This window comes from Octodon degus, unplaced genomic scaffold (genome assembly GCF_000260255.1).
Source record: "Octodon degus isolate 3935 unplaced genomic scaffold, OctDeg1.0 scaffold00136, whole genome shotgun sequence".
Classification (NCBI taxonomy): domain Eukaryota; kingdom Metazoa; phylum Chordata; class Mammalia; order Rodentia; family Octodontidae; genus Octodon; species Octodon degus.
The window spans coordinates 6,683,905-6,693,961 of NW_004524712.1; positions in this window are offsets into that span (position 1 = coordinate 6,683,905).

The window sequence follows — 10,057 nt, forward strand, 5'->3', positions numbered from 1 at the left end:
TGATAAGTCAAGCAGACAAAAAATTAGCAAAGAAGCAGCAGAACTTTGAACAAATGGAATTAGTGAACATATGCAGTATTCTACTCAACAACAGCTGAATCACATTTTTTTCAGCTACATATGGGACATTTTCCAAAATACACCACATAGTAGTCCATAGGTCATGGTTAAGTATATGCAAGAGAACAGAAATTATCCCATGCACATTATCTGACTACACTGCAATGAAATTGGAAACAAATGACAAAGGAAACCACAAAAAAACCATAAATACATGGAAATTAAACAACAACCTACTTAGCAACCAAAGCATTACAGGTGAAATAAAACAAGAAATTAAACAATATCTACAATTAAATGAAAATTCAAGTACAACTTATTGGAATTTATGGGATGCAATGAAAGCAGTTCTTAGAGGAAAATTTATAGCTGTGAACTCACACATTAGGAAAACAAAGGGAACAAATAAATATCCTCATGTTGCACCTCAAATGTCTAGAAAAACAAGAACAAACCAAACCCAAAGCTAAGAGATGGGAGGAAATTATAAAGATTAGAGCAGAAATTAATGCACTCAAGATGAAGAAAACAATACAAAGATTTAATAAATTAAAATCTGGTTCTTTGAGGGGCTGGCCAAATAGCTCAGCAGATTAAAGCACCTGCAAGCAGGCACAGAGGCTGGAGTTCGGTCCAAGGGCCTGTTGTGCAGGACTCCACCCCCAGGACACACTGACAGGGAAATTAATATTGAGCATGGTGGTACAGGCCTGTAATCCCAGGACTTGGGAGGTTGTAAGCAGGAGAATCACTACAAGTCAGAGCTACTAGTGCGACCCTGAACACTCTGTACATCCTTCCCTAAAATACTGAAAAGGAAAAAAAAGCTGGTCCTTTCAAAGATTAAATAAAATTGATAGGCCCCTAGCTAATGTCATCAAAAAGAAGAAAGACAAAACTTAAATTAAAGCAATAAGGAATGAAAAGGGTGAAACTACCACAAACCCTGTGGAATTCAGAAGATCATCATAGCTATTTTGAGAATCTTTACTCTCACAGAATCAAACACACAGAAGAAATGGATAGATACCTAAAAAGGTATAAATTACCAAAACTGAATCAAAAAGGTATAAGAACTGTCAATAACCCAATAACAGCCAGTGAAATGTAAAATATAATTAAAAAAAAACCTACTGACAAAGTCCAGGTCCTGATGGATTCACAGCTGAATCCTACCAAGAAATTTACAGAGAATATAATCCCAATACTCCTCAAACTCTTCAATGAAATTGAAAAGGAAATAATCCTCCCAAAATCATTCCTGGAGGCAAGTATTATACTGACACCAAAACTAGAGAATGATGCAACTGAAAAGAGAGAACTACAGGCCAATCTCCCTCATGAACAGAGATGCAAAAATCCTCAATGAAATCCTAGCAAATAGAAAACAACTAATTATTAAGAAGATGATGCATCATTAGGAGATAGGATTCATCCCAGGGATGCAAGGATGGTTCAACATGTGCAAATCTATAAATATAATACACTATCTCAATAGAGCCAAATGCAAAAACCACATGATCATCTCAATTGATGTAGAAAAGGCTTTTGACAAAGTCCAACACTCATTTATGTTCAAAGTCCTACAGAAAATTGTAATAGATGGTCTCTACCTCAATCTGATAAAAGATATCTATGATAGTCAAATTGCTCACATAATTCTAAATAGGGAAAAACTGAAATCTTTTACTCTCAAATTTGGTACAAGACAAGTATGTCCCCTATCACCACTCCTGTTCAATATAGTTCTGGAATCATTAGCTAGAGCCATTAGACAAGAGAGAGAAATAAAAGGAATAAGAATATGTAAAGGAGAAGTTAAACTCTCATTATTTGCAGATGACATGATACTTTACTTGGAAGACCCAAAAAACTCCAAGAAGCTACTAGAATTGATACGCAAATTCAGTAGCATAGCAGGATACAAAGTCAATACCCAAAAGTCAATAGCATTCCTCTACACAGAGAACAAACACACTGAGAGGGAAATTAGAGAAACAATACCTTTTACAATAGGACTACAGAAAAAGAAACACGTAAGAATTAATCTAACTAAAGAAGAAAAAGAACTATTCAATGAAAATTACAGTACTCTTAAAAAAAAAAAAAAAAAGACCTTAGAAGATTTCAGAAAATGGAAAGACATCCCCTGCTCATGAATAGGAAGAACCAACATTGTGAAGAAGGCCATACTTCCAAAATTGTTACGCAGATTTAATGCAATCACTATCAAAATACCACCAACATACCTCACAGAACTAGAAAAATCGTTCCTAAAATTGATTTGGAAAAAGAAAAAAACCTATAATAGCAAAAGAAATCCTGGGCAAAAAAAGGCCAGGCAGGAGGCATTACATTCCCTGACTTGAAATTATACTATAAAGCCACTGTGATAAAATCAGCATGGTATTGGCAAAAAAAAAAAAAAAATAGACCTGAGGATCAATGGAAGAGATTGGAAGATGCAGATGCAACTACAAAAACACTCAGCCATCTTATCTTTGACCGAGGGGTGAAACATGCTTACTAGAAAAAAAAAAAAAAAGAAAGAAAGAAAGAAAGAAAGAAAGAAAGAAAGAAAGAAAGAAAGAAAGAAAGAAAGAAAGATAGCCTCTTTAACAAATGGTACTGGAAAAGCTGGCTCTCTACATGCCAAAACCTAAAACTTGACCCAGGTCTATCACCATGTACTTAACTAAAGTCAAAGTGGATTAAAGATCTAAACGTTAAAACAGAAAAACTAAATCTCCTGGAGGAAAATGTAGGTGAAAATCTTGAAGACATGGGGTAGGCAAAGAGTTCATAAACAAAAATCAAACTGCCCAGGAAATACTTGAAAGAATCAATGACTGGGCCCGCCTCTCATTGAGAAGGTTTTGCACGTCGAAAGAAATTACCAACAGAGTGAATTGGGAACAAATCTTAACTCATAAGCACTCAGACCAAAGTCTTCTATCTAGAATTTATAAAGAACTAAATCCTGTTCAATATAGCTCTGGAATCATTAGCTAGAGCCATTAGACAAGAGAGAGAAATAAAAGGAATAAGAATATGTAAAGAAGAAGTTAAACTCTCATTATTTGCAGATGACATGATACTTTACTTGGAAGACGCAAAAAAATATTAGGGCCCTAAAATTTAAAGACCCAAACCAGAAATGAGCATGAAGAACCATGAAGAACACACACTTCTCAGAGGAAGAAATATAAGAAGCTAATAAATACATGAAAAAAATGTTCCACATCATGAATTTGCATTGGTGAAAAGCAAATTAAAACAACACTGAGATACCATCTCATCCCAGAAAGGATGGCTATCATAAAGAAATCACCCAACAACAAATGTTGGAGAAGCTGTGGGAAAAAAAGAACCCTTCTCTACTGCTGGTGGGAATGTAAACTGGTACAACCATTATGGAAAATAGTGTGGCAACCCCTCAAAAAACTAGGAGTGGAAATCTCATTCAATCCAGCCATCCCCCTTCTGGGAATTTTCCCAAAAGAACTGAAAGCACCATATTATAATGACATATGCATGCCTATATTTATAGCAGCACTATTTGTGATAGCCGAATCTTGGAAACAACCAAAATGCCTCTCACCTGATGAATGAATGTAAAAGATGTGGTGTTTTTATACAATGGAGTATTACTCAGCTATAAAGAAAAATAAACTTGATGCCTTCATATATAAGTGGATACAACTTGATGATATGCTTATTTACAAGTAAAATACACTAGACCCACATGTGTAAATATCATATTGTTTCCCTAGTGTAAGAACTCAAAGGAAGAAATAAAAATTGTAAGGTATAACACAGTTAAATGGAAAGAGAGAGCTTAAGGATTAAAAAACAAAGAGAGAAAGAAGAAAAGTTAGGAAATATGACAGGGGCAATACTCTACATTTATATAATCAAGATGGTCAAGGCAATGGTCCTATGAATCTCCATCAGGTTTTTCACAATAGCAGTTAATTGGTAGAATTCTCACCCCGACTGAATCTATATGCTGAACTAAGCAAATACATTGAGGATAGCAATGTATAACACTAAAACTATGCTTGAAATACCTATCATTTTGGTCTTCTAAATACGTACTGCTTCTAATGTCATATCAATTATTGCTATACTCTTTAAAGTAAAAGTTTTTTTAAAAAAATAAGTAATAAAAGAAAACAAGGGAAAAGAAAAAAATATGTCACAGCATTGTCCTGCTACAATGTTGTATATGGTTTGAGTTCTAAATTTCTGTGTAAAAATGTGTATTTTTTTTCTACATTCTATAGGAATTTAAAGTTTAGAATATCCATGGTTTTGGAAGTTAACAGTTCCATGTTATTTCTAAGTCATTTGATATTCAGACAGATAGTGATATTAAGCTCAACTGACTCTGTCACAGGGTAATAATATCATTAAGCTTCTCTTCTGCATGTTTAACAACTAAAGTTTGCAGATCAAAAATTAGAGAAAAAGAGGGGCTAAAACGATAGCCAATATTTTGGCTCTAGCCCTTCAAGGTCAGTGAGGACATAACAGAACCTGTGCTGTGACATCTTTTAACTCAGTAGTGTCCCAAATTTTCTGATCAAAGAGATTATGGGGCCACAGAGGAAAGTGATCAACAATGTGTGCCTAAGGAGAGTCACCTAAAGAGAAAAAATTCTCTCAGGTTTTCACAGAGAGCAAATTGGTTAAGCAATGGCCGTGACTCATGCAGATGGCCAACACTGACAAAAGATCTACAAGCTGCTCTACGTGGTCTCAGGGTAAATCCTGAATGGGATTTGACTGACCTTGTCAAATACAAAAGTTGTATTTTTACTTATATAGGTCTTATTTTAACTTGGTCTTAATCATCCAGCAGAAAAGTATAACCACAAATTATAAAAAGTAGTGCATATTAATATGCTGAGCTGTAAAATTCTCATCAACAACTTCAAACAATTGCCAGTTCTGCTGCTAACCCACTGTTATGGACTATTGGACTACATTGCTTTATTTTGCTGAATTCAAGTACCTACAATAGGGGCCAGGGAATTAGTTCAGTAGAATAAGTGCTTGCCTGGCAAGCGCAAGGGCCTGAGTTCAATCCCCGGTTCCACACACACACACACACAAAAAACAAGTACCTACAATATTTGAACTGGCATCAAGTATGAAAAGGTCCTTTAAAGACTTCTCCAAATACAGCTTTCTTAACAACAATGAAACACCCAACTCTGACAAAACAAAACAAAAAAGGGGGATATGAATAAAGGACCATCTTGTAGTGAGATAGATAGATAGATAGATAGATAGATAGATAGATAGATAGATAGATATACAGCTACCTTCTATTAGTTCAATGAGAAGAAAGGTTTGTACTAATATTTTTTAACAAGATATCAGTCTGCATCTTGTCTTCTGAATAACTACTATGAAGGCCAAAATATGCAATGTATTAATTATTGCAATTGTCCTACTAACCTGTTTTGAAACTGTTTCTTTGCTATTTTTTCCTCATTCAAATGAATTTAAAAATTTAAGTAAAAAATTTTCAACTTCCATAAGATCTACTTTTTAGATTCTATGTATTAATGAAATCACAAAGAATCTATGTTTTTGGGCCTGGATCATTTTGCTTGACATAAGGATCTCCATTTCCACCCATGTTTCTCCAAAGACAGGATTTTATTAGTTTTGTGACTAGATAGTATTCCACTATGTGTATGCACTGCTGTTCTTATCTATCAATCAGTCAATGGGCAAGTTGCCTGCTATGAATAAATAATACTGCCGTAATCATGGGTATGCAGACTTCTGTTCAACACACTGATTTCATTCCCTTTTTATTTATACCTGAGAGTGTAAAAGTCCAGGTAATAGCATGGACTAAAGACCATTTACTACCATAGCTCTGTTTTGCCTTTTATTGAGACTGTATTTAAAGGTGGTGGTTTACCTAAGGTCATAAGGCCCTGGCAGGGCAGTAGAGGTACAACAGACCAGATAGGCAACTTGCCAGCGTCCCCAATTGCCAATGTGTTCTCCAAACCTTACAGCCTACAAACATATGAGCAAGACAACTGAGACCCAGCCTGCTCTGACCCTTGATTATTGCATGCATTTCAGACACCACTTAGAGCTTCTGCAAACCTTGAATTCCTCTTCTATAAATGGGAAATCACAGTACTCACCCCTGCTTACCTCATAGGATTTCTGTGGATGAGGCAATGTACAACGTGCTGTATTAACTATTAAGCCCAGAGAAAATACAGCAAGCTGTTGTTAACATCGTAGATAGCAGAGACTTCCTCTATTTTCGGCCTCTTATCCTCTGCAAGATGACCCCCTCTCCCTTCTCTGCAGATAGGCAAGTTATCTATTGGGCCTTTTTTGCCTCCACTGTCCTTCCATGACCTTAGGACCTTAGGTATGCACCACCTCCACAACAGTCTCAATAAAGGGCAAAGGATAGTCTCTTTCTTGGTGGTGTTAGCTCATTGCCCAATCAGTCTGAGGCCGCCAAGAGGATAAGTAATCTAAGACTCTCCTCTGGAGCCCCTGGCCCAGAACACCTGAGAACTACACCTTTTGGGCCATGGCAGTTTATAGGGGAAATACCTTGGCTGTGCGTTCCTCTTTCCCCAACCACAGAGCCAACTCAACTGTAATCATAATGAAGTCCTGCTTGGCAAGTTTTATCTTTGCCACCCCTTTGTTAGTGATTGGTGTTGCAGGGACTGCTGAGCTATTGTCTACCCATCCTATTAATGTTCTGTTTTCTGCAATCCACTTTTATTGTATTCCATCCAGAACTGACTTTCCCAGGGCCCAGAACTGCTGAAGAAAGAAGGACCAAAGCAAAGACCTCCTAGCTGAAGGAAGAACCAACACCTCAGTGCTGAAAGAGAGCAGAGTCTGCTCTTATTAATCTCTCTTCTCAGGCCCCGTGGCTGAGTTTCTGTCTTTCTCCCAAAGAGATCACAGATTGTGAAATATCTTGATGGAAAAACAGCCACAGGGCATCAGCTTAGCAGGATTGTATCCAAAATCATTATGTCATGAAATGTTGTTTCCCCAAGTACATACAGGTTGTTTTCCAGCAATTATCCTAAATCACTTTTTATAGGGAGAAGGGGGTAAGGAGGAGGGAGGGAGATGGGTGGATAATCAAGGACATGTACAATCCCCCAATTCATCTCTCCTGGCTCCAAATCATCTCACGTCAATAAAGGGGTTATTCCTCAGCCCCAAGGCCCTGGGCTCTCCTCCTGTCCACCCCCTCATCACCTTCTTATACTCATTAGGAGGGATTTTTGACAGGAGATTTGCTAAGTTGGCATTTGTAGAGCCTTGACTACAGCAAGCTCTCATAAGGTGGGAACAAAAATAATTTACCTCCATATAAAATAAACAATAGGCCAGGATGCCCTGGGATGAAATAATTGGACAGGATGAGGATTGCAAGATGTAGTGAGATGAAGACCCAGGTGGGAATTCTAGTCCCAGCTGCATCATGAAATAACAGATCACTCATAAGATCTGGACACAGGACCAAAATAATATCCTAAGCCCCCTCCATTCACAAAATCCAATGAGTTTCTGAAAGTTCTGGGCTGTGCTTCTGCCTGAAGTTGGGATAAACAGAGAACCCTTAATGGATAATCCAACCTAAAACATGTTTCAAGAAACAGAGTTTCCTTACTATTCCTGGAAGAGAGGTAAGAAATGTAACTAAAGGGAAGCACTAGAGAATGAGTAAGTGTAGGTAGGGGAGAGGGCTGAGGATGGGACATGGTCATTTCATACAGATGGTGTGGAAGTACAGCCCAGGTACTGGCTTTCTGGCTTAAGGATCAGTTTCAATGGCCTGGAGTTAACCAGTCATAAACTCAAGGGAAGGGGCTCAACCTCAAGAATAGAGTCACCTCTCTCTCCACTATAACAGGAAAGATCTTCAGCAGCCATGGATCCTGAGAGAATCATGTACATCAAAATTATCCTGCACATGAGGCAGTGTCCTTGAGTCAGCATAAGAACTAACAAGGATGCCTCTTTGTACTGCCTCACCTGAATTAAAACTCTTAGGGTTCAGTAAATTCTAGATTACTGTGTATTATACTAGGTTAAATTTTAAAACATTCTTAAGAAATTTGTAAATACAAAACAGATACAACATGAGCTTGTACACCTTTGAAAGACAAAGAGCTGAGCACTGAGTGCTTGTTGACCTGCAAAGAGTAGCTTTAACAATCTTGTAAGTCATGCCCACATCCTTCTGGGGATAGTGCCGACAGCACTGGGGAATTCCCACAACTAACTCAATCCAGCCTCCACACAAGATATTAATATTAATGCGTGTGTTGATATGCTAAAGATACCACTAATAAGTTCCTGATTTCAACACACTAGCAAGTATGGGGGAAGTCCCAGCGACAGAACAAAGTTCAGTCACTTTGTTTCCCACTCCCATATTGCTTATCAAATACTCCTAGGCAGCAATACCTGGAAAACCCAGCCCTTCTCCAGCAAGTCTCAAAACTTCTACACAGAATGCAAAAATCAGGCCTCTTTGACTGAGTCAGAGACCCCACAAGGCTATGACCAGAGAGGACTGAGTCAGACAGTTCTTTGTGTAGTTGCAAAAATAGCACCAATATATACTTTTCCATGAATAAGGACACTCCTGGCTAGACTTGATAATGACACAATAAAAATCAGGAAATTAACACACATAGTAATTATGAGCCTCACACCATTAAAGCTTTTCTGTTTTCTCTGTAATGCCCAGTACCTCATGCTGCATTAGATTACCATGTTCCTGCGTCTCCTTTAGTCCAGAATATTCTCTCCATCTCTTCTTGACTTTCATGCCTGTGCTCCCTTTGAAGGTTATGTCACAGTTGTTTTGTAGGATGTTCCTCATTTGGGTTTTTCAGTGCTTTTGGTGAATAGATACAAGGGTGCATTTGTGTTGATATGCTAAAGAAATGCCACCACATTCTCCTTACATTTCTTTGCTGAAACAAAATCACAGTTTTCTCAATGTCCACTGGTTTGAATTTGGACCTCTTTCTTGAGGTTCTATCTGCCAAATCTTTCTGTTATAAACTTTCTTTTTCATCCACAAGGTGCTGTTCAGGGTTTCAGGGTAAATCCTGAGGGGATTTGACTGACCTTGTCAGATACAAAAGTTACATTTTTAGTTATATAGACCTTGCTTTAACTTGGTCTTAACCATCCATCACAAAAGTAAAACCACAAGGTATAAAAGTAATGCCATATTAATATACTGAGGTGTGCAAGGCTCATCAACAACTTCTGACAATTGCCAGTTCTGCTGATAACCTACTACTATTATGGACTATTGGACTATGTTGGTTATTTTGCTGAATTCAAGTACCTACAGTTTTTAGACTGGCTTCAAACATGAAATGGTCTTTTAAAGTCATCTCCAAATATTGCTTCTCTAACTGCAGTGGAACACCCATCTCCAACAAAATAAAATAATAAAAGGGGGATATGTTGGGAGCCACAAAGTTAGGAAATTGATCAAATAGCTGTAGGTGGGATTTGGCCCAATGCTTAAAGCAAATAAGCTACCTCACTTCTGAGATGAGCATCCAATCTAGTTAAGGTTAGCTATCAGTTAGTAGGCAACCTAGTGTCATGGGTCACTAACTTCACAAAAGTGTAAGTAAAAGACTGTTATGTTGTGGAAAAAAATATTTATGTATATATACAAGAGATTTAGGATAGACATACAGCTACTTTCATTTAGTTCATGGAGAACAACAGTTTTTACTAATATAATTTAGACAATGTTGGAGAGTCTGTGGGGAAAAAGGAACCCTTCTCCACTGCTGGTGGGAGTGTAGACTGGTGCAACCGTTAGGGAAATCAGTATGGAGACTCCTTAGAAAAGTTGGTTTGGAAATCCCCTTTAAACCAACTATTCCTCTACTGGGAATTTTTCCAGAGGATCTGAAAACATCATATCATAGGGATATATGTG